Below are 26,442 nucleotides of genomic sequence, written 5' to 3'. Positions count from 1 at the left end.
TTGTTGTCACTTTTACCCCTATAATCTTTCACTTTCTGCTACCTCCCCCAATCCCCACACCAAGAAAGGAACTGTTCATCTCCTCTTCAATCCTCCCCATCCATCTCACTTCCTCCTCAGAACTGTTCCTTAACATACAATCCTCTGTCTCAAAACACAGGCAGCCCCCTCATGCCCTCTCCTGCTCCCACCTGCTAACACTATCCCTGCTCCTTCTCACTGCTGGTGATATCTCTCCAAATCCTGGTCCTCCTCACCACATTCCCACAGTCATTTCTACCTCCCATCCATGCTCCATCACAAACTTCCGTAACCTCTCTAACCTTATACCCATTCGCCCAGCCCCCGCTTCCCCAGTCCCACTAACAGGAGCTCTGTGGAACGCTCGCTCTGTCTGTAACAAGCTTTCCTACATCCATGATCTCTTTGTTACTACCAAACTTTCCTTCCTCGCCATCACCGAAACCTGGCTCACCCCTTCTGACACAGCCTCTCCTGCTGCACTCTCTTACGGTGGCTTCCACCTTTCTCACACACCCCGCCCCAGCAGCAAGCATGGCGGAGGAGTTGGTTTTCTCCTGTCAGATAACTGCTCCTTCACTCCAATCCCACTGCCACCCTCTGTTACCCTCCCTTCCTTTGAGGTGCACTCTGTGCGCATCTACTCCCCCTCCAACCTCCAACTGGCTGTCATTTACCGCCCCCCAGGGCCAGCCACCATCTTCTTTGACCACTTCACCACCTGGCTACTTCATTTCCTTTCTGCAGACATCCCCACTATCATCATGGGCGATTTTAACATCTCCATTGACACTTCCCTCTCAGCTGCCACTAAACTTCTATCTCTCTCTTCCTCCTTCGGCCTCACTCAATGGTCTTCTGCAGCCACTCACAAAGATGGTCACACACTGGACCTCATCTTCACCCGCCTCTGCTCCCTATCTAACCTCTCTAACTCACCTCTTCCTCTCTCTGACCACAACCTTCTCACATTCTCATCTCTCTCCACTCCATGTCTAGAGTCCCCACCCCACAAACTTTCACACCCTCGCAGAAATCTTAAACATCTTGACCTACATTCATTCTCTGAATCCCTCCTACCTCTCACTGACATAAGTTCCATACACAATGCGGATGACGCTGCCGCTCTATATAACACCACAATAGCTGTAGCTTTGGAATCTGCTGCCCCACTTACACATACCAAAGCTCGCAAAATCAACAGACAGCCCTGGCACACCACCCTGACCAAGGAACTGAGGCGAGCTTCCAGGGCTGCTGAGCGCAGATGGAAAAGATCCCACTCCAACGACCACTTAATCGCATTCAAACAGTCCCTCACTACTTTCAAGACCGCACTCGCCACAGCTAAACAAACCTACTTCTCATCTCTCATATCCTCCCTGTCTCACAACCCTAAACAGTTATTCAACACCTTCAACTCTCTCCTCCGTCCCCCAGCACCTCCTCTCTCCCCACTTATCTCTGCTGAAGACTTTGCCTCATTCTTCAAGCAGAAGATTGATAACATCAGAGACAGTTTTGGTCAACAAGCCCCAGAGCCCTTCCTCCCAACTTCCCTACCCTCCACCTCCAAAACCAACTACTCCACCATTACAGAAGATCAACTCGCCACTCTACTCTCAAGATCGCATCTCACCACCTGTGCACTTGACCCGCTCCCATCCCACCTCATCCCAAACCTCACCACAATCTTCATCCCAACCCTAACCCATCTCTTCAACCTATCACTAACAACTGGTGTTTTCCCCTCAAGCTTTAAACATGCCTCCATCACACCTATCCTCAAAAAGCCCTCTCTTGACCCATCCTCTGTATCTAGCTATCGCCCTATATCACTTCTCCCCTATGCCTCAAAACTACTGGAACAACACGTCTACCTTGAACTGTCCTCCCATCTCTCTTCTTGCTCCCTCTTTGACCGCTTACAATCTGGCTTCCGGTCACACCATTCCACTGAAACTGCCCTAACTAAGGTCACCAATGACCTCTTAACCGCCAAGAGCAAGCGACACTACTCTGTCCTCCTCCTCCTCGACCTGTCGGCTGCCTTTGACACAGTGGACCATTCCCTATTATTACAGACCCTCTCATCCCTTGGCATCACAGACTTGGCCCTATCCTGGATCTCATCATACCTAACAGACCGGACATTCAGCGTCTCCCACTCACACACCACCTCCTCACCTCGCCCCCTTTCTGTCGGAGTCCCACAAGGTTCAGTCCTTGGGCCCCTGCTCTTCTCCATTTACACCTTTGGCCTGGGACAGCTCATAGAATCTCATGGCTTTCAGTATCACCTCTATGCTGATGACACACAGATCTACATCTCTGGACCAGATATCACCTCCCTACTAACCAGAATCCCTCAATGTCTGTCCACTATTTCATCCTTCTTCTCTGCTAGATTTCTGAAACTTAACATGGACAAAACAGAATTCATCATCTTTCCCCCATCTCACGTGACCCCCCCAACGAACCTATCCATTACAGTAAATGGCTGCCCACTCTCCCCAGTCCCACAAGCTCGCTGCCTCGGGGTAATCCTTGATGCTGATCTCTCCTTCAAACCACATATCCAAGCCCTTTCCACTTCCTGCCGACTTCAACTCAAAAATATTGCACGAATCCGTTCATTCCTCAACCAAGAATCTGCAAAAACCCTAGTCCATGCCCTCATCATCTCTCGCCTTGACTACTGCAACCTTCTGCTCTGTGGCCTCCCCTCAAACACTCTCGCAACCCTCCAATCTATTCTAAACTCTGCTGCCCGACTAATCCACCTGTCCCCCCGCTATTCTCCGGCCTCTCCCCTCTGTCAATCCCTTCACTGGCTCCCCATTGCCCAGAGACTCCAGTACAAAACCCTAACCATGACGTACAAAGCCATCCACAACCTGTCTCCTCCTTACATCTGCGACCTCATCTCCCGGTACTTTCCTACACGCAACCTCCGATCCTCACAAGATCTCCTTCTCTACTCCCCTCTTATCTCCTCTTCCCACAATCGCATACAAGATTTCTCTCGCGTATCACCCCTACTCTGGAACCCTCTACCACAACACATCAGACTCTCGCCCACCATCGAAACCTTCAAAAAGAATCTGAAGACCCACCTCTTCCGACAAGCCTACAACCTGCAGTAACCACCGATCGACCAAACCGCTGCATGACCAGCTCTACCCTCACCTACTGTATTCTCACCCATCCCTTGTAGATTGTGAGCCTTCGCAGGCAGGGTCCTCTCTCCTACTGTACCAGTTATGACTTGTATTGTTCAAGATTATTGTACTTGTTATTATGTATACCCCTCCTCACTTGTAAAGCGCCATGGAATAAATGGCGCTATAACAATAAATAATAATAATAATAATAATAACATCTTAAAAAAGGATAATCCTTACATATCGTGGACAGTACATGTGATTGCAGAAGGATAAACGGCAACGCGTTTCGATCACTAGATCTTACTCATGCCAGTACTTTTTTAAGATGTTCTTGGATGAATAAAGAAATTTACCGTTTTACTGGAGCTGGAGTATCTACGTCTTTCACATTTGCTGCTGCTTAGCGTCCCAGTCAGGACGAACTTCCGTGCTCCGCACCTGACGGTCTGGTTGGTGAGCTGGCTATGGCTATCTTAGCCGTTTTCTTTTTGTTTTGTTATACACTTATTGACTTTGCCGAGGTCTCCTAATCGCTATCCTACTGGTTTAATTGAAGTGGACTGTTGGTGTATTGCTGTGGATTTATATATTTTTTTTTCTTTTGTGTGTTTTGTGAGCCATAATGCAATCCCAAGACAGAATGGCTAAAGTGGCTCAGGTGTTCAGAGATATTGGGTCTGACCCAGCAGAGAGTGTTGATTTCACTACATATCCGAATGAAGCAGAAAGATTTATAAAATTGGAAACAAAATTGTGGTGGAATCACACTACTCTGCAAAACTATGTGTCAAAAGAAATGATTCCAAGAGGACTGAGAATTAAAAAAAATCTCAACCATCATATATTCAGATGACTTTAAGAGGGAATGGAATCAAATCCTTACTAAATGTTCCCTGAATTTAATGAAACTAATTATAAGAAATGAACAAGTAAAGTTAGAAGAAACTCAAAAAAATGTGGAAAAATCACACTGGAAGAGTATAAATCGTTGCCACATTATGAGACATCATTTGAAAAAGTGAAAGAGAATGTCAGTACCCTTGAAAATGAAATAATGAGTCAAAAAAGACGTAAATTTGAGAGGGATTACAATGACTACTCGACTGATAAAGTGTATGAATGGGGACAGTGGGAAAATACATATAAATCGCCCAAACCCATTTTAAAAAATAGTCAAGCTCGAAAAAAATCAACCAACAGACCTCAGGTAAACTTTACATCTACAGAGCCTGACTCCTCTGATACAAATGCAAGTACATCAGATGCCTCCGTGGCGAGTAATACTCGTGAAAATAGAAAAAGATATACGAAGGCAGCAAAAAACGGAAAAGAAGAGGCGGGAGGAAGCACAAAAAAATCAATTGGGAATTATGACTCGATACAAAAAGAAACACAGGCAGTAAATGCTAACAATGTGGTGAATCTATCTTCCCAAACTCTGACTAAAGATCAATTAGATGTATTAGCTCTGGGTCTTAATTTTGTACCAGATGCCAATTTCAATCTTTTTATGATAATCTTAGATGTAAATAACTTTATGAGAAACCTCACTGTAAAAAAGCACTTTTTTGCTGGAGACATTATAACATCAAGTAATGAACCAATTCTTGAAAAAAATGAGTTTGAAAACTTAGATTTCAAAGAACAAGTTGCTTTGAATTGTCTTCTAAAGCTTTCTAAAGAACAACAAGTGGAACCCACTGAAGGATTATGGAACTCATCAGAAAAATTTAAAACTAAAAATCCTTACTTCTATCCTTTGCAAGCAAGGGTGGAATGCATGGATAAGTTCCAAGAGCTTGTTGAGAGGGATCTAAAGGCTTTGAAAGATGGTTGGAAAGAAAAAACTCGTAAAAATGTATCTTATAAACAAAAGAAGGCGTTGTACGAATTGAAACGGCAAAAAAATATTATAATTAGAAAAAGTGACAAAGGTGGCCTGATAATTGTGATGAATGAGACTGACTATAAAGAAAAAATGTATGAACTTTTGTCTGACACTTCCACTTACGAAAAATTTCATAATAATCCGACTAAAGAAATTAATGAAAGTATTGTGAAAATAATAGAAGAAGGTCTTAGTTTGGCGGTTATAAATAAAAAACAAGCAGAATACTTGTATGTAAAATTTCCTAAATTATCTATTATGTACGGATTACCAAAGGTGCACAAAGGGGAGGGGCTGCTGGCGATGCGCCCTATAGTGTCAGGAATTGGATCAATGACAGAACATTTAGGTGAATGGGTGGACTCACTGTTGCAGCCTATAGTTACAAAAATGCCAGGCTACATAAAAGATTCGAGAGAAGTTCTAAAAACCCTTGCAAATTGGAAATGGAAACACAATTATATTTGGCTTAGTTGTGACGTTGTGTCGTTGTACACAAGTATACCTCACGACGTGGCTATGAAAGCAATGCAATTCCACCTAACAGAGTATGGCCAGTATTCTCAGGATCTAATCAATTTTGCCTTACAGGTTATACATTTTCTTATGAAACATAATATTTTTGTGTTTGATGAACAACTGTATGTACAAAAATCGGGAGTTCCTATGGGGGCTAAATATTCACCATCTTTAGCAAATTTAACTATGGCACAGTGGGAACAAATATTCATATATTCAGCCGAAAATCCGTATGTTGACCACATCTCCTGGTATGGCAGATACATTGATGACACCCTCATTATTTGGGGGGGGTGATGTGTCTGCCATACCGGGATTTGTGGAATACATTAATACTAACAATTTCGGTATAAAATTTACACATAAATATGATTGTCAAAATATATCCTTTTTGGATCTAGAATTATGCGGTATTGCTGATGAATATATTATCAGCAAAACGCATGTAAAACCACTAAGTGGAAATACAATCTTACATGCTAACAGCAGTCACCCAGCTCATACAATCAAAGCTATACCTGTGGGTGAATTCACTAGGCTGAAACGAAATGGTAGCAGGGAGGTAGACAAATTGGAGGAATTTGACAAATTAAGAAATAAACTTAGGTCACGCAATTACCCTAATTGGTCTCTGGATAGAGCCACAGCCATAGTGAATAATAAATATAGAGCAGACCTATTGGTACCAAATGAGAAAAAATTCCGATAGAAACATACATGACGTTAAACCTTATGTCTGTCTACAATTCAGTCCGCAATTCAACCAAATCAAAGATATTATAAATAAAAGATTACCTGTCTTATTTGAGGATAATACGCTTCTGAATATCTTGCAGGATGGAGTAAATATTGTGGCTAGAAGAGCTCAAACCATTGGAGACATTATTGCCCCTAGTTCACATATGTCTAAACCTAAATCAAACACTTGGCTCGAGTGTAAAGGTTTTTTCAGGTGCGGCACTGCAGCTTGCAGTACGTGTGCACATTCTAAATTGGGTAATACATTTCAAAACTCGGAGAGAACAAAAAGTTAAAACATAAATAGTTTTATAAATTGTCACACTAAAAATGTGGTTTACAAAATAGATTGTGCAGCATGTCAAATTTCTTATATAGGATGCACAGCTACAAAATTGAAAACGAGAATCACGGAGCATCTGAGAGATGTCAGTAATTGTAATTCAACGAATAGGAACATCTCAATGGTCTCCAGACATTTTGGCACTAAATACAATGGGGATATTACAAATTTAAAAGTAAATGGTATTGAAAAAGTTTATCCTCAAAGCCGCGGGGGAGATATCAGAAGACGCCTCCTCACAAGGGAGGCGTTCTGGATTTACAATCTTAATACTCGTTTCCCCGTAGGCTTAAACAAAAGAAATGAAATTTTGTACCATTATTGCTGAAAGTTTACAGCTCTTTTATACATTTTTGCTTAATGTTTTATTAAAAAAATGTTTTGTCTTGTTATATGTATGAATAGGACCTTTGGCTCAATCATGTGATCAATCGAAACCCTGTGATAGGATGGAAATCATTATATGTGTAGCACTCTTTTTGTGTTTGCTACTGGCATGAGTAAGATCTAGTGATCGAAACGCGTTGTTGTTTATCCTTCTGCAATCACATGTACAGTCCACGATATGTAAGGATTATCCTTTTTTAAGATGTTCTTGGATGAATAAAGAAATTTACCGTTTTACTGGAGCATCTACGTCTTTCACATTTGCTATCAATAGTAAAAAGTTGGTCACACAGGGTTAATAGCAGCAGTAACGGAGTGCATTACACCATGGCATAACGCGGTCTGTTACCGCTGCCATTAACCCTGAGTGAGCGCTGACTGGAGGGGATTATGGAGCAGGCACTGACTGCAGGGAGTAAGGAGCGGCCATTTTGCCACCGGACTGTGCCCGTCGCTGATTGGTCGTGGCCGTTTTGCCGCGACCAATCAGCGACTTGGATTTCCATGACAGACAGAGGCCGTGACCAATGAATATCCGCGACAGACAGACAGACAGAAGGATAGACAGACGGAAGTGACCCTTAGACAATTATATAGTAGATTGACATTTAATTAAAGAAAGTTGTCCTTGCAGTGGATAACCCCTTTAAGGGCATCATTATCAAAGAAAGTTTCATTCATATTTTTGTTCAGGTGATCTCTTAAGGTGAGACCTTTTGTGATTGCCTGTTCCTGACCAAAATATGAGCCAAGTGCATGCTTAAAAGAGAGACATTGGCATGCGACTGAACTTTATTCTTACAACAAAGGATCTTGTAACAGGCAGGAAGTGGGTGTTGTACAACTTGTGAATAGTAATAGTGTCAGTCTATGATAGGTCCTTGCCAACTTCACTCCATATAAGGTATTCAGTCCAATGTCCAGTATCTGCTTCGCATTCCAAATATTCCTTCCAGGGTGTTGCTCCAAGATATAGTCACCATCTTTGTCACATCATATCTGAGCTGGCTGATGTAAGGTTTAATAATTGATTTCATTAGCCATTCTCTCCTTCACATTTTAACATCCCATAAATGTGAATGAGCATTTCGTCATAACTCTTGTTTTCGAGAATTGAGTCTGCAGAGAATTAAAACACTTGATGTTGGTTTTCTCTACTTATTACAGGTGACCCTAGGGACAACCTCTGTGAATTTTATTCTATCTATAAACTTTCAAGGGTCGCAACTGTGATCTGAACCTTTAATGAGCTGCTAACTTGCCTTCTCTGAATCCAAATTTTAGCAGTGAATAGACAGGAAATGAACAGTACTGGAAGTATTAAAGATATAGAGATGAGACTAATATGCATGGAAAGGGGCATTTTACTGTAAAGAAGAATTCCCATAAAATTTTTTACCCTCTTAATATATTGCAATCATGATATTATATAGCATGTGACGTTGTACTTATAATTGCTAATTTTTCCTTTCTGCACAGCTAATTTATTTTTTCCATTAGGTCTATGACATCATGTGATTAAAAACTGACTAGCTGAATCCTTCTAAGCTATTTGTAGAAACAGGAGGGAAATTTTCTCTGTACAAGTCATAAGTCACTGCAAACGTCTATAGGAGAGGGGAGGAGACAAACAGCTGGATCAAGAATTGAAGAGAAGAATGTGTTTTGCAGGGACAAGAGACTTCCTGTTTCTACATAGAGCAAAGATAGAAGAATTAGCAGGGTAGAAAGGCAAAATGAGCAATTGTAAGTACACTGCTATATACAGTGCCTTGCAAAAGTATTTGGCTCCCTGGAACTTTTCACCCTTTTCCCACATATCATGCTTCAAACATAAAGATACCACATGTAAATTTTTGTTGAAGAATCAACAAGTGGAACACAATTGTGAAGTTGAACGAAATTTTTGTGGAAATTCAAAAACTGAAAAGTGGGGCGTGCAATATTATTCGGCCCCTTTAACTTAATGTTTTGTTGCACCACCTTTTGCTGCGATTACAGCTGCAGGTCACTTGGGGTATGTCTCTTTCAGTTTTGTACATCAAGAGACTGAAATTCTTGCCAATTCTTCCTTGGCAAACAGCTTGAGCTCAGTGAGGTTTGATGAAGATCGTTTGTGAGCAGCAGTTTTCAACTCCACAGATTCTCGATTGGATTGGACTTTGACTTGGCCATTCTAACACCTGGATACATTTATTTGTGAACCATTCCATTGTAGATTTTGCTTTATGTTTGGGATCATTGTCTTGTTGGAAGTCAAATCTCCGTCCCAGTCTCAGGTCTTTTGCAGACTCCTGCAGGTTTTCTTCAAGAATGGTCCCGTATTTGGCTCCATCCATATTCCCATCAATTTTAACCATCTTCCCTGTCCCTGCTGAAGAAAAGCAGGCCCAAACCATGATGCTGCCACCACCATGTTTGACAGTGGGGATGGTGTGTTCAGGGTGATGAGCTGTGTTGCCTTTACGCCAAACATATCGTTTGGCATTGTTGCCAAAAAGTTCGATTTTGGTTTCATCTGATCAGAGCACCTTCTTCTACATGTTTTGTGTGTCTCCCAGGTGGCTTGTTGCAAACTTTAAATGACACTTTTTATGGATATCTTTGAGAAATGGCTTTCTTCTTGCCACTCTTCCATAAAGGCCAGATTTGTGCAGTGTACGACTGATTGTTGTCCTATGGACAGACTGTTCCATGTCAGCTGTAGATCTCTGCAGTTCATCCAGAGTGATCATGGGCCTCTTGGCTGCATCTCTGATCAGTCTTCTCCTTGTTTGAGATGAAAGTTTAGAGGGATGGCTTGGTAGATTTGCAGGGGTATGGTGCTCCTTCCATTTCAGTATGATCGCTTGCACAGTGCTCCTTGGGATGTTTAAAGTTTTGGAAATCATTTTATATCCAAATCCGGCTTTAAACGTCTCCACAAAAGTTTCACGGACCTGCCTATTGTGTTCCTTGGTCTTCATGATGCTCTCTGTGCTTCAAACAGAACTCTGAGACTATCGCAGAGCAGGTGCATTTATACGGAGACTTGATTACACACCGGTGGATTCTATTTATCATCATTAGGTATTTAGGACAACATTGGATCATTCAGAGATCCACAATGAACTTCTGGAGTGAGTTTGCTGCACTAAAAGTAAAGGGGCCGAATAATATTGCAAGCCCCACTTTTCAGTTTTTGAATTTCCACAAAAATTTAAAATAAGCAATATATTTTGTTCAACTTCACAATTGTGTTCCACTTGTTTTTGATTCTTCACCAAAAATTTACATTTGGTATCTTTATGCTTGAAGCATGATATATGGGAAAAGGTTGAAAAATTCCAGGGAGCCAAATACTTTTGCAAGGCACTGTATATGATGTTTTGAAAGTATAAAGAGAATAAAAACTTTGATGGAAGAGTGCTTCTTTAATAAGACATGACAATGCTTTTGTCTTTACTTGTAATTTTGATCTATGAAAAAAGTGAAACGAGGGCGACTTACAAATTAATGGCAAATCTTATATATGATTGTATGTATAACTCTCATGTATGTACTGGAATGTTAATTTGTAAGCATTTTGTAACAATACAACCTGTACACTTTGATGCAATTTTTCCGATTAGCCATCATAAAGCTTGAATTTGACAGTGTACATGTACATGTACAGCACCATGGAATTAATGGTGCTATATAAATAAATAATAATAATAATAATAATTTGACATTGTTAATTTTAAACACAGTTTTTGAAGGCAAAGCCAAAACTGAATCATAAATGTAAGACATCTGTAAAGAAAAGAGTGAGACTTCCTTTCTGGAATCTACTCATAGTGTTGTCTTCAAAAACTGTTTCAGAAAGCCTGGGTGTGAAAACGCAACCTAAGAAATCTCTATGTTGTTCAATCAAGGCTAATCACTTATCTACACCAGAGGCATAGCTGGAGGTTCAACTCAGGGAGCGTGGGTGGATTTGAAACATCTGAGTGGGCCCCTAACTAAGTAACTCTGATTACAACTATGGTGGCGCCCGCTAACATAAGGTATAGGGGAATCTCAGCCAATGACCCGGTTGCTACTGAAAGTAAATCACTATATAAAGACTAACATCAATTTTACTGCCATATAGTGGCATATAGTGGTAGATATCAGTCCGCCAGAAAATATAAGACATTACAGTACAGTTACAGACTTACAGCTGATGCTCTTTCTGATGGAGTCACTCACTTTTCCCGTCTTTTCCATCTGGCTCAGACCGACATGACATCTGCTTCAGCCACAACTTGTCTGCAGAAATTACAACAAAGGAACATTTGACTTTTCACATTTCCAGCACATCCTCATCTATTTTCAACCTAAACAAACTCTTCATCCTACTAATACTCCAATACAAGTCATTCTTGCTATATGTGTTCCTATTACTGCACCTGCTGTGTGGTACAAAGACAATGATCATCTTGGTGCCTCACATAGTAATGCAACTTCTTTGTTCCCTCTAGATGGAAAAGCGGACCTCTATAATATATTAATGCTCTGTGCAAGTTCCCTAGAAAACAGTGCCCACATTTTGACCCATAGAAAGTAATAATATCCCCGTGTGCCACTTTGACAGTCACAATACTGTAAGTGTCCACTTAACATTAACTTAATGTCCCCTGAGATGTCCCCTGTACAGCTCCTTTCTACACAATGTCACCACAACTCCCTTATAAATAGTATGATGTCCCCACAGCTCACCTTTATATAAGATGATGTCACTACAGCTCCATTATAATGCCCCAAAAACTATATGATGCCTCCATAGTAGTCCCCATACTGTATGGCCCCACAGTAGTCTCCATACTTCATAATGTCCCCGTAGTAGCCCCCACACTGTACAATGTCAACATTGTAGCCCCCACACTGTATGATGGCCCGCTCACTATTTGACGGCTCCCACAATAGTCCCTAAACTGTATGATGTCCTCCACAGTAGTCCACACAGTATATTGGCCCCCTTAGTAGCCTCCACTTTGTAACATAGCCCCCTTAATAGCCCTCAATCTAATGGCCCGACTAGAAACCCCAACTCTGAAGGAATGCCCTATGAGTAGCTCCCACCCTGTAAGAGGGCCCCCTTAGTAGCCCCAACACTGTATAATGGCCCTGTCAATAGCCTCCAAGCTGTATGATGGTCCCTCTTAGTAGCCCCCACACTCTATCATGGCCCCCTCAGTAACTCACACTATGTGTGAGGGCCCACTTTGTAGCTCCCATGCTATATGATGGCCCCCTTAGTAATCCCCACTATGTGTGATGGCCCCCTTAGTAGCCCCCATGCTGTATGATGTCCCCCTTAGTAGCCCACACAACATTATGATGGTCCCGCTAATAACCACAACACTATTATGACGGCTCACATAATAGTAGCCTCCACACTTTTATGGCCCCCTTACTAATAGCACCCACACTATGATGGCCCCTTAGTAGTAGCTCCCACACTAGTATAGCCCCTTTAGTAGTATCCCCCACTCTATTATAGCCACCTTAGTAGTATCCCCCACATGATTATGGCCTCATTAGTAGTAGTCCCTACATTATTATGGCCCTCTTAGTAGCCCCGATACATAATGACACGATCACACAATCTTAAAATAAAAAAACAAACATCATATACTTACCTTAACTTGGCGAGTCCAGCAGACAGCGACAGGTCCCGGGCAGTACGACAAGATGACGTCGTTGTGCCAGAACTCTGACGTCTTGTGTGTGGCATGGTGCAATGACCTCATGGCGTCACTCTGCGATGGACATACTGTTCTGTAGGTCTCAGGCCTAATGCAACTTGCGACCTACAGAATAGAGAGTGACAGTGCAGATAGATCATTTCTCCCTGCTCTGCCGCAGAGTTTAACTGTATCAGTGCACTGTGCACACCGATACAGTTAATGGTATCAGTAGCTCCAGGTGGGCAACTCAAGATCAGGGACCTGGGGCAAATGCCACCTCTGTCCCCTGGTAGCTATGCTACTGATCTACACTGATAATTGTAACAGACTGAAACTGTTTGCTTATAAGATTAGATTGAGTCAGGAAATATACATCTTGAAAATTGCTTGCAAGAAAAGCACAAATATCTTGGAAAATAACATAATTGGATGATAAAAATAGAGAATAAAAGGTGGGTTGATTAGAAGTAATGTGTTATGTACCCTGTAACATGCGAGAGTAGATATTAAACCATGATCCTTCAGTGGTTGGTCAGAAATCTGCAGATACTGTATATCACTTAAAGGACATGGTTGGAGAACATCTCAAGGACCATGGTATGTTCAGGTCACCAGTGAGTATTGACTATGACATATTATCTGTGTTTATTATTAGCCTTGTCCTTCAAATGCAGAGGGAAGTAGCAGGTAGATGAAATTGTATACTGTCTGCATTTTAAAAGATTCAATTAAGAAAAAAGCTTCTAAAGATCATTACAGAGACCACAAATTCCTTGGTGACAGATCCATGACTTATTCAAATAGCCTCTTCAGAGAGGAAGAGGACTTGAACTCCAGTGTCACCTATTGAAGTAGCATCCCTAAAAGTCAATATTGACCCTTTAAAGAGCCTTGCCACATGACTTCGGATAAAAAGCCAAACCAAACATTCCGTTTGCAGACATGGGTATTGCATTGTTTTCTATTCATCAGTGCAAAGCTGGAGATCTGATTTGGCTGGGTGAGAGGCCTCTGACAAGGAATCAAAGACAGAGCATTTCTCCTTGTGGAGAATGTTAAACTGGAATAAGGAAACTTATAGGTCATACTATGCACCTCTGGGAATTAAAATATGCAAATAGCCTCTTCAGCGAGGAAGAGAACTTGAACTCTAGAGCCACCTCCAAGCCTGTTTTCACCTTCATGACCAGACCAAATTTTACAGTTCTGATAAGTGTCAATTTATGAGGTAATAACTTTGGAATGCTTCAGCAGATCCAACTGATTCTGAGTTTTTTTCGTGACATATTGTACTTCATGATAGTAAAATTTGTTCAATGTGACATTAATTTGTGAAAAAAAATGGAAATTTGGAGAAAATTTAGCAATGTTCAAATTTTAATTTTTATGCCCTTAACTCGGAGAGTTCTGTCAAACAACATAGTTAATAAATAACATTTCCAACATGTCTACTTTACATCAGCACAATTTTTGAAACATAATTTTTTTTTTTTAAGAAGTTAAAAGGATTAAAAATTGACCAGCGATTTCTCATTTATCCAACAAAGTTTACAAAACCATTTTATTTAGGGACCACATTACATTTGAAGTGATGTTGAGGGATCTCTGTGACAGAAAATTCCCAAAAGTGACACCATTCTAAAAACTACACCTCTCATATTGTTCAAAACCACATTCGAGAGGTTATTAACCCTTCAGGTGCTTCACAAGAATTAATGGAATATGTAAGTAAAAAATGAACATTTAACTTTTTTTCAAAAAAATCTTACTTTAGACTCATTTTTTTTAATATTTACAAAGGTATCAAAACAAAATGGACCACAAAATTTATTGTGCAATATCACCTGAGCAAACCTGATACCTTATATTTTTGGGAAAACAACTGGTTTGGCGCACAGCAGGGCTCGGATGGGAAGGAGCACCATTTGACTTTTTGAATATAAAATTTGCTGAAATAATTATCGGATGCCATATTGCGTTTAGAGAACCCCTGATTTTATCTAGACATGTGAGCACCATGAACCCCAAGGTTCTTCACAAAGGTTTATAATGTTGAGCTGTGAAAATTCAAAAGAATCACATTTTTCATACAAAAATGTAAATTTAGTCCCAAATTTTTATTTTCACAAAAGAAACACGAGAAAATAGAACCAAAATTTGTTGCGCAATTTCTCCTGAGTACGCCGATATCCCATATGTGGTTGAAAACTACTTTTGAGGTACAGTGCAAAGCTCACAAGGTAAAAAGCACCATATTGGAGTTCAGATGTTGCTGGACTAGTTTGAGGGTGCTATGTCACAGAGGCAGAGCCCCCTCATAAGACACCCCATTTTACATGCTATACCTCTCAATGAATTCATCTATGGGTTCAGTGATCATATTGACACCTCAGGTGAGTCACATAATTTTGTACAACTGGGCAGTGAAGAAAAAAATTATTTACATTTTTACCACCAAAATTTTGATTTAGCCCCAGATTTTACATTTTCACACTGGAAAATGGGGAGAAATGGCACCAAAATTTGTCTCACAGTTTCTGCTGAATGTCAAAATACCCCATATGTGGCTGTACAGTACTGCTTAGGCTATGTTCACATTTGCGTCTTTCGCCGCAGCGTCGTCAACGCATGCGTCATGCGCCCCTATCTTTAACATTGGGGACGCAAGGACATGCGTTTGTATGCGTTGTCATGCGTTTTCCACCGCATGCGTTGTTTTGCCGCAACTGCCGGGGCGCGGCCGATGCTACATGTTGCATTTTTGTAGCGGCAAAATATTTTCAAAAAACGCATGCGTTGGTCTTGCGTCGTCATTGCGTTTTTTTTCCATTGAAACCAATTGACGACGCAGACGACGCAAGTGCATGCGTTGCAGCGAGTTTTGCGACGCATGCGTCTTTTAATAAAATAACAAAATAAAGTGTCTAGACGGTGTCTAGACAGTGACAAAACAACACAGATATAAAATAAAGGTTGATGCATTGTTTGCCAGTTTGCCTCAAGCATTGAAGACACACCAGACAAGCTCTCTTCAAGAGATGTAAGTATAGCATGGAATCTGCGCATTTTCTTTGTGTTATTTTCCAAAAATGTTCATTGCAATTGGTGGATCTTGTACTGTACTTTATTCCGGCTATACTCTTGTTGTTTAATGGAAATTGGTGTTTTTTTTATTCTGGTTGCGATGTATTTCTGCCGTTATATGATGGCGTTTCATTGTCTCCGGCCTTGTTGGTTTTATTGTAAAGTATGGTGTTCTATCCAGGATTTACTTTTTTTTTCCCTTTTTAGTTTGTGTGTTTTATTTTGGGTTTTTTCAATGAGTTGTGGTGCTTAATATTTTCAAGAGATGTAAGTATAGAATGGATTCTGTGCATTTTCTTTGTGTTTTATTATTTAAAATTTTTTATTGCAAGTTGTGGATGTTGTACTGTACTTTATTCCGGCTATACTGTTGTTGTTTAATGCAAATTGGTGTTTTTTTATTCTAGTTGTGATGTATTTCTGCCGTTATATGATGGCGTTTCATTGTCTCCGGCCTTGTTGGTTTTATTGTAAAGTATGGTGGTCTATCCAGGATTAACTTTTCTTTTCCCTTTTTTTGTTGGGTGTTTTATTTTGTTTTTTTCAATGATTTTATGGTGCTTAATATTTTTTTTGAGGTTGTTATGTATTGCATGCGGTTGTTCCACTGTTTTTTTTTAATAATAGAAATGTATTTTTTCTTATCAGGTTCTGATGTATTTCTGGGGTTCTTTGTTTACGTTATCTTGGCTTTCTTTTTTTTAAAGAAAATTGTAAAATATGGTGTTTTATAATGGATTGCCTTGGCTTGTGCCTTTTTGGTTTAAAATATATATTTATGTGTTTTTTTTCATTTGTACATAGGGGCTGTATTTTTTTTTCTTATCTTTTCTGGGACTGTTGTGTTCTGTTTTTGCTATACTCTGCCATTGTGTCGTCTCTGCCATTGTTTTTTTTTTCAGTGTATGGCGGTGTTGTTTGCTCAGCGCGTGTTCAGTTGGCATTGTACTATGAGTGCACTGTTCGTTGTGGTCGTAATGTTTATGTATGGTTTTTTAAATATTTTCTGCTATGTGGCTTATTGTGCATTCTGTTAATGTAATAATTTTTTCAATTTTTCCTTGCAGAATTTATCTTGACCATGGCCAGCGACTCGAACCACACAACACCGCAGGGGAGTTCGGTGAGTACATGATCTACTGTTGTTTAACTATTCGTTGTATTTGTACATGTGTCAGTACATTTTTTGTAAACTATTTTACAGGCTTCTTCAAATGAGGAGGAAGAGAACCAGCAGGAGCAGCGACCTCGGGGCCAAGCTGTGGTGGCAAGCCGGCCAGTAAGTATTTTTCAAAACAACATAGGAATGTTTTCAATGGTTAAACCTTTTTTTTTTTTTTGGGTGGTGTGGGGGGGTGGGGGAATATTTATATTTAGCTTGCAAACATTAATGTTTTACAATTATTCTAGGTTCCATGACGGGACCCACAGGAGTCCATAGACATCGATATGATGGTCGCCTGTATCCAGGAGCAAGGCCCGTTGTGGGACAGCCGTGACCCTCGGCACGCGGACCAGGTTGTTTTGAGGCGCCTGTGGAATCAGGTGACAAAATCGCTGTGGGATGGCTTTGACAGCGCTTCACCCACAGACAAAGGAAACTTTGGTAAGTATTGCTGAAACGCCGCTATGACTCTACAGGCCAGGATACACAACCGTGTGCGATGTGATCAACTCATGCAAGTTTGTTGCATTGCACACGGTTGTTTTATCCTTTGCAAAGGTACAATCTCTAAATTTTCTTTTGCCTTTTTCACAGTCAAAAAATTGAAGACAAGATGGCGTTCCATGAAGGACCGTTTCAATAAATTCCTGCGGAAGGAGGAGGAACAGGCTCGAAGTGGAGCTGCTGCGGCAAGGACAACATACAAGTTTGCACGACTATTACAGTTCATGAGACCGATCCTTGGCCGCCGACGTAAGCATTTACCTATTCAAACACATCGGGTATTGTACAACACATGTTCACGTAGTATATTGTCCACCCATGTAGTATATTGCCCAGCCACTTAGTATATTGCCCAGTGACGTAGTCTACATCCCAGAGACACATAGTATATTGCCCAGCCACGTACAATATTTCACAGTGGCGTAGTCTATTGACCGTGACGTCATGGCAGATCTGACGATAAGCGTAAACCATGACGCCCGTCACAAACGTCTACGGAGGGTGAGTGTACCCAGGTTATTTTTAAAATCTAAATTTTTACATTTTTTAATACTGATGCGGTTTAGGCAGCGTCAATATTAAAACGTTGGTGACATCTAGGTTTAACGTCGGCAACGGATTTCACCCACGGCGAGGGGAGTATGCGGATGACAGGCATTCACTGTGTGGAGTAAGGAGCGGCCATTTTAATCAGGACTGTGCCCATTGCTGATTGGTCGCGTCAGCTGTTGTGAACTCTGTGTTCAGGCTCCCTCTTGTGGTCACTGGTGGTATGGTGTGACTTTTGCTTTGGGTTCCCCCTGGTGGCTTTGTCTGTTATCCTGCTGGTCTCTGGCTATCAGCTGGTTCGTTATCCTCTGGGAGGTTCCTATATAGCTCTGTTTTACTTCCACTTGTTGCCGGCTGTCGATGTAATCAGTGCTACTCAGATTCCTTCTGACTACCTTGCTCCCAGTCCATCCAGGATAAGCTAAGTTTTGTTTGCTCATTTTTTGATCAGCAGTGTTTATCATGTTTTCTGTTCCAGCTTGCTAAAATGTAATTCCCTCGCTTGCTGGTTGCTCTAGTGGGCTGAGTTTCTCCCCACACATCGTGAGTTGGTGTGTGGGTTCTTGAAATCTCAGGATGGATATTTTGTAAGGGTTTTTATTGACCCCTGCTCTATTTCCTGCTTTCTAGTACTAGTGGGACTCTTTTGCTGAATCTGATTTCATCCCTATGTATGTGCCTTCTTCTTACTTCACCGTTAATATTTGTTGGGGGCTTCTATATCTTTGGGGATTATTTCTCTGGAGGCAAGCGAGTTCTTTCTTTCTCTTTAGGGGTAGCTAGTTCCTCAGGCTGGCTCGAGACGTCTAGGAATTTTTTAGGCACGTTCACCGGCTACCTCTAGTTGTGTTGGATAGGTTCTGATTTGCGATCAGTCCAGTTACCATCTCCCTAGAGCTCGTCCTTAGTTTAATCACTTGCTGATCTATTTGTGATCCTCAGCCACTAGGGATCATAACAGTACAGCCGGCCCGCAAAGTGTTAATTGCATGGCAGAAGCAGGAGAAAAGAAGCCTTGAGAAATTTTTTTTTTTTTTCTTGTTGTTGCCGTGTGTCTAGCTGCTGTGCTAGCTTCTCTCCTCCTCTTAATCTTGGTGTGGCTCTGAGTTCAGCTGCAGACATGGATGTCCAGAGCTTGGCTTCCAGTCTGGATCATCTTGCTGCTAGAGTTCAAAGTATTCAGGATTTTGTTGTTCACAGTCCTATGTCTGAGCCTAGGATACCTATTCCGGAGTTGTTTTCTGGAGATAGATCTAGGTTCCTGAATTTTAAGAACAATTGTAAGTTGTTTCTTTCTTTGAAACCTCGTTCCTCTGGTGATGCCGTTCAGCAAGTTAAGATTATTATTTCCTTTTTGCGTGGTGACCCTCAAGATTGGGCCTTCGCATTGGCGCCAGGGGATCCTGCATTGCTCAGTGTGGATGCGTTTTTTCTGGCCCTTGGATTGCTCTATGAGGAACCTAATCTTGAGAACCAGGCTGAAAAAGCGTTATTGGCCCTCTCACAGGGGCAAGATGAAGCAGAGGTGTACTGCCAGAAATTTCGGAAATGGTCGGTGCTTACTCAGTGGAATGAGTGTGCCCTGGCTGCAAATTTCAGAGAAGGTCTTTCTGAAGCCATTAAGAATGTCATGGTGGGGTTCCCTACGCCTGCAGGTCTGAATGAGTCAATGACTCTGGCCATTCAGATTGATCGGCGGTTGCGGGAGCGCAAACCTGTGCACCATTTGGCGGTGTCTTCTGAACAGACACCTGAATCTATGCAATGTGACAGAATTCTGACCAGAAGTGAACGGCAAAATTATAGACGGCAAAATGGGTTGTGCTTTTACTGTGGTGACTCAGCTCATGTTATCTCAGCATGCTCTAAGCGCAAAAAAAAGGTTGATAAATCTGTCACCATTGGTACTTTACAGCCTAAGTTCATTTTGTCTGTTACCCTGATTTGTTCCCTGTTATCTTACCCGGTTAATGCCTTTGTAGATTCAGGTGCTGCCCTGAGTCTGATGGATTGGTCATTTGCCAGGCGCTGTGGTTTTGATTTGGAGCCTTTAAAATTCCCTATTCCACTAAGGGGAATTGACTCTACGCCATTGGCTACGAATAGACCTCTGTTGTGTATCCGCTTTTTGGGCTCCCCTGGTGGTTGCTGGTGGTACTGGTGACTTGTTTGCACTTTGCTGCTTCTGTTCACCTGCTTCCATCAGCGTTTGGGAGTTTCCTATTTAGCCTTGCTCTCCAGTCATTTCCTTGCCGGTCTTCATTGTAACCAGAGCCTTCGGTTGCATGTTCCTGCTACTAGTCTGCTGATCAGCTAAGTGGACTTTGTCCTTTTGTTTTGTATCTTTAGTCCAGTTTGCAGTTTTTGTAATTCTCTGTAGCTGGAAGCTCTTGCGGGCTGAAATTGCCACTCCTGTGTCATGAGTTGACACAGGAGTCTTAAAGTAATTTCAGGATGGTTTTTTGAAAGGGTTTTCAGTTGACCGTGAAGTCCTCTTTTGTATCCTTCTGCTATCTAGTAAGTGGACCTCTCTTTGCTAAATCTACTTTCATACTGTGTATGTCTTTTCCTCTTATTTCACCGTTATTACATGTGGGGGGCTGCTATCATCTTTTGGGGTATTTCCCTAGAGGTAAGCCAGGTCTGTTTCTTCCTCTACCAGGCTTAGTTAGTCCTCCGGCTGGCGCGTGGCATTTAGGAAGCCGTAGGTATGCTCCCTGGCTACTATTAGTTGTGTGGTAGATTTAGCTCACGGTCAACTCGAGTTTCCATCACCCGAGAGCTCGTTCGTTATTTATATGTTTCTTACGTTCCCTTGCCATTGGGAACCATGACAGTATGACCGGCCATGTGTTAAACTTATTGGCAGAAGAAAGGAGAGAAAAAGGAAGTCTGTAAATTTTTTTTTTCTTCTTTTTCCCTATGCTTGCTCCATAGTTGGATCAGTTGTATTTCAGCTCTAATTACTGCCTTTGCCTTTCTCTCCTTATAATCCTTGAATGGCTCTGAGCTCACCTGTTTAAAGATGGATCCTCAGAGTTTGGCTGCAGGTTTAAATAATCTTGCTACGAAGGTTCAAAATTTACAAGATTTTGTTATGCATACTCCTATTTCTGAACCTAAAATCCCTACACCAGAGGTGTTTTCCGGAGATAGATCTCGGTTTCTGAATTTCAAATATAATTGTAAATTATTCCTTTCTCTCAGACCTCACTCCTCAGGAGATCCTGTCCAGCAGGCTAAGATTGTAATTTCTTTGCTGCGAGGTGACCCTCAAAATTGGGCATTTTCATTGGCACCAGGGGATCCTGCGTTGCTCAATGTGGATGCGTTTTTCCTGGCTTTAGGGTTGCTTTATGAGGAACCTAATTTGGAGATTCAAGCTGAAAAAGCTTTGATAGCCCTATCTCAAGGGCAAGATGAAGCTGAGATATACTGCCAAAAATTTCGTAAATGGTCTGTGCTTACTCAGTGGAATGAGTGCGCCTTAGCGGCAAATTTCAGAGAGGGCCTTTCTGATGCCGTTAAAGATGTTATGGTCGGGTTCCCTGCGCCTACAGGTCTGAATGAGTCCATGACAATGGCAATTCAGATTGATCGGCGTTTGCGGGAGCGCAAACCCGTGCACCATTTGGCGGTATCTTCTGAAGAGACGCCAGAGAAAATGCAATGTGACAGAATTATGTCCAGAAGCGAGCGGCAGAATTATAGGCGTAAAAATGGGTTATGCTTCTATTGTGGTGATTCTGCTCATGTTATATCGGCATGCTCTAAACGTACTAGGAAGGTTGACAAGTCTATTTCAATTGGCACTTTACAGTCCAAATTTATTTTGTCTGTAACCTTGATTTGTTCATTATCAGTTATTACCGTGGATGCCTATGTGGACTCTGGCGCCGCTCTGAGTCTTATGGACTGGTCCTTTGCCAGGCGCTGTGGGTTTGATTTAGAGCCTCTGGAAGTCCCTATACCTCTGAAGGGTATTGATTCTACACCTTTGGCTTGTAATAAACCACAGTTCTGGACGCAAGTGACTATGCGTATGACTCCAGACCATCAGGAGGTGATTCGCTTCCTTGTGTTGTACAATTTACATGATGTTTTGGTGCTTGGATTACCATGGTTACAGTCTCATAACCCAGTCCCTGACTGGAAAGCTATGTCTGTGTTAAGCTGGGGATGTCGGGGGGCTCATGGGGACACTCCTATGGTGCCCATTTCGTCATCTATTCCATCTGAGATTCCGGCATTTTTGTCTGATTATCGTGATATTTTTGAAGAGCCTAAGATTGGTTCACTCCCTCCTTACAGGGATTGTGATTGCGCCATAGATCTGATTCCTGGCAGTAAATTTCCAAAGGGTCGTTTGTTTAACCTATCTGTACCTGAACATGCTGCTATGCGCGAGTATATTAAGGAGTCCCTGGAAAAGGGACATATTCGTCCTTCTTCATCACCTTTAGGAGCCGGTTTTTTCTTTGTCTCTAAAAAGGATGGCTCTCTGAGGCCTTGTATTGATTATCGACTCCTGAATAAAATTACAGTCAAATATCAGTATCCGTTGCCTTTGCTGACTGATTTGTTTGCTCGCATAAGGGGGGCTAAGTGGTTCTCTAAGATTGATCTTCGTGGGGCGTATAATTTGGTGCGAATTAAGCAGGGGGATGAGTGGAAAACCGCATTTAATACGCCTGAGGGCCATTTTGAGTATTTGGTAATGCCTTTCGGCCTTTCTAATGCACCTTCTGTCTTTCAGTCCTTAATGCATGATATTTTCCGTGAATATTTGGATAAATTTATGATAGTGTACTTGGATGATATTTTGATTTTTTCTGATGACTGGGAGTCTCATGTTCAGCAGGTCAGGAGGGTTTTTCAGGTTTTGCGGGAGAATTCTTTGTGTGTAAAGGGTTCAAAGTGTGTTTTTGGGGTTCAAAAAATTTCCTTTTTGGGGTACATTTTTTCCCCTTCTTCTATTGAGATGGACCCTGTCAAGGTTCGGGCTATTTACGACTGGACGCAGCCTACTTCTCTGAAGAGTCTCCAGAAATTCTTGGGCTTTGCTAATTTTTATCGTCGATTTATAGCTGGTTTTTCTGGCGTTGCTAAACCTCTGACGGATTTGACTAAAAAGGGTGCTGATGTTGCCAATTGGTCCCCTGCTGCCGTGGAGGCCTTTCGGGAGCTTAAGCGCCGCTTTTTGTCTGCCCCTGTGTTGCGCCAGCCTGATGTTTCCCTTCCCTTTCAGGTTGAGGTCGATGCTTCCGAGATTGGAGCGGGGGCGGTTTTGTCGCAGAAAAGTCCCGACTGCTCAGTGATGAGACCTTGTGCGTTCTTTTCGCGAAAATTTTCGGACGCCGAGCGAAACTATGATGTTGGTAATCGGGAGCTTTTGGCCATGAAGTGGGCATTTGAGGAGTGGCGTCATTGGCTTGAGGGTGCCAGACATCAGGTGGTAGTTTTGACTGATCACAAGAATTTAATTTATTTGGAGTCTGCCAGGCGCCTAAATCCTAGACAGGCACGTTGGTCGTTGTTCTTTTCCCGGTTTAATTTTGTGGTCTCGTACTTACCGGGTTCTAGGAATGTGAAGGCAGATGCTCTTTCTAGGAGTTTTGAGCCTGACTCTCCTGGGAATTCTGAACCTGCTGGTGTCCTTAAGGATGGAGTGGTTTTGTCTGCTGTCTCTCCTGATTTGCGATGTGCTTTGCAAGAATTTCAGGCGGATAGACCTGATCGTTGTCCGTCTGGTAGACTGTTTGTTCCTGACGATTGGACCACTAGAGTCATCTCGGAAGTTCATTCTTCTACTCTGGCAGGTCATCCGGGAATTTTTGGCACCAGAGATTTGGTGGCTAGATCCTTCCCTGTCTCGAGATGTGCGTGTTTTTGTGCAGTCTTGCGATGTGTGTGCTCGGGCCAAGCCTTGTTGTTCTAGGGCTAGTGGGTTGTTGTTGCCCTTGCCTATTCCGAAGAGGCCTTGGACGCACATCTCTATGGACTTTATCTCGGACCTCCCTGTTTCTCAGAAGATGTCTGTCATCTGGGTGGTTGGTGTGTGACCGTTTTTCTAAAATGGTTCATTTGGTGCCATTGCCTAAGTTGCCTTCCTCATCTGAGTTGGTCCCTCTGTTTTTTCAAAATGTGGTTCGCCTGCATGGTATTCCGGAAAACATCGTTTCTGACAGGAGTACCCAGTTCGTGTCTAGATTTTGGCGGGCAGTCTGTGCCAGGTTGGGCATTGATTTGTCTTTTTCGTCTGCATTCCATCCTCAGACCAATGGCCAGACGGAACGAACTAATCAAACTTTGGAGACCTATTTGAGGTGTTTTGTGTCTGCGGATCAGGATGATTGGGTTGCCTTTCTGCCGTTGGCGGAGTTTGCTCTTAATAATCGGGCTAGTTCTGCCACTTTGGTTTCTCCTTTCTTTTGCAATTCAGGGTTTCATCCGCGTTTTTCATCTGGTCAGGTTGAATCTTCGGATTGTCCTGGAGTGGATGCGGTAGTGGATCGGTTGCATCAGATTTGGGGACAAGTGGTGGATAATTTGGAATTGTCCCAGGAGAGGACTCAGCAGTTTGCTAACCGCCGTCGTCGTGTTGGCCCCCACCTTCTTGTTGGGGACTTGGTGTGGTTGTCTTCCCGTTTTGTCCCTATGAGGGTTTCTTCTCCTAAATTTAAGCCTCGGTTCATCGGTCCTTATAGGATTTTGGAGATTCTTAACCCTGTCTCCTTTCGTTTGGACCTCCCGGCATCTTTCGCTATCCATAATGTGTTCCATCGGTCGCTGTTGCGGAGATATGAGGTACCGGTGGTTCCTTCTACTGAACCTCCTGCTCCTGTGCTGGTGGAGGGTGAATTGGAGTACGTGGTAGAAAAGATCTTGGACTCCCGTATTTCCAGACGGAGACTTCAATATCTGGTTAAATGGAAGGGCTATGGTCAGGAAGATAATTCTTGGGTAACTGCCTCTGATGTTCATGCCTCGGATTTGGTTCGTGCCTTTCATAGGGCTCATCCAGATCGCCCTGGCGGTTCTTGTGAGGGTTCGGTGCCCCCTCCTTAAGGGGAGGGTACTGTTGTGTATCCGCTTTTTGGGCTCCCCTGGTGGTTGCTGGTGGTACTGGTGACTTGTTTGCACTTTGCTGCTTCTGTTCACCTGCTTCCATCAGCGTTTGGGAGTTTCCTATTTAGCCTTTCGGGAGCTGAAGCGCCGGTTTTCTTCGGCTCCGGTCTTATGTCAGCCAGATGTCTCACTTCCCTTCCAGGTGGAGGTTGATGCTTCCGAGATTGGAGCAGGGGCTGTTTTGTCGCAGAGAAGCTCCGATGACTCTGTGATGAAGCCATGTGCTTTCTTTTCAAGAAAGTTTTCGCCTGCCGAGCGGAATTATGATGTCGGTAATCGGGAGTTGTTGGCTATGAAGTGGGCATTTGAGGAGTGGCGACATTGGCTCGAGGGAGCTAAGCATCGTGTGGTGGTCTTGACTGATCACAAGAATTTGATTTATCTCGAGTCGGCCAAGCGGCTGAATCCCAGACAGGCTCGTTGGTCGTTGTTTTTCTCTCGTTTTGATTTCGTGGTTTCGTACCTGCCTGGTTCGAAGAATGTGAAGGCTGATGCTCTTTCTAGGAGTTTTGTGCCTGACTCTCCTGGAGATTCAGAGCCGGCTGGTATTCTTAGAGAAGGGGTGATTTTGTCTGCCATCTCCCCAGATTTGCGACGTGTGCTGCAAGAGTTTCAGGCGGATAGACCTGATCGCTGTCCACCGGAGAGACTGTTTGTCCCGGATAGATGGACCAACAGAGTCATCTCCGAGGTTCATTCTTCGGTGTTGGCGGGCCATCCTGGAATATTTGGTACCAGAGACTTGGTGGCCAGGTATTTTTGGTGGCCTTCCTTGTCGCGGGATGTGCGTTCCTTTGTGCAGTCTTGTGGAATTTGTGCTCGGGCTAAGCCTTGCTGTTCTCGAGCCAGTGGTTTGGTGTTACCTTTGCCTGTCCCGAAGAGGCCTTGGACGCACATTTCCATGGATTTTATTTCAGATCTCCCTGCCTCTCAGAGAATTTCTGTCATCTGGGTGGAGTGTGATCGTTTTTCTAAGATGGTCCATTTGGTGCCCTTGCCTAAGATGCCTTCCTCCTCCAAGTTGGTTCCACTGTTTTTCCAAAATGTGGTTCGTTTGCACGGGATTCCTGAGAACATTGTTTCTGACAGAGGATCCCAGTTTGTGTCTAGATTTTGGCGGACCTTTTGTGCTAAATTGGGCATTGATTTGTCTTTTTCGTCGGCCTTCCATCCTCAGACGAATGGCCAAACCGAGCGAACTAATCAGACCTTGGAGACTTATTTAAGATGTTTTGTTTCTGCTGATCAGGACGACT

The 26,442-nt window shown here is 42.6% G+C and overlaps 1 protein-coding gene across 4 annotated transcripts in view; it reads left to right on the top strand.

Annotated features, from left to right (window-relative positions):
- TMEM232 (transmembrane protein 232) overlaps positions 1 to 26,442 on the top strand; it is a 435,959-nt gene that overhangs the window by 306,122 nt on the left and 103,395 nt on the right. The gene's annotated exons all lie outside the window — the stretch shown is intronic.

This window comes from Ranitomeya variabilis, chromosome 1 (assembly GCF_051348905.1).
Source record: "Ranitomeya variabilis isolate aRanVar5 chromosome 1, aRanVar5.hap1, whole genome shotgun sequence".
Classification (NCBI taxonomy): domain Eukaryota; kingdom Metazoa; phylum Chordata; class Amphibia; order Anura; family Dendrobatidae; genus Ranitomeya; species Ranitomeya variabilis.
The sequence above is the reverse complement of the archived record's forward strand: the minus strand, read 5'-3'. Positions and strand labels throughout refer to the sequence as shown.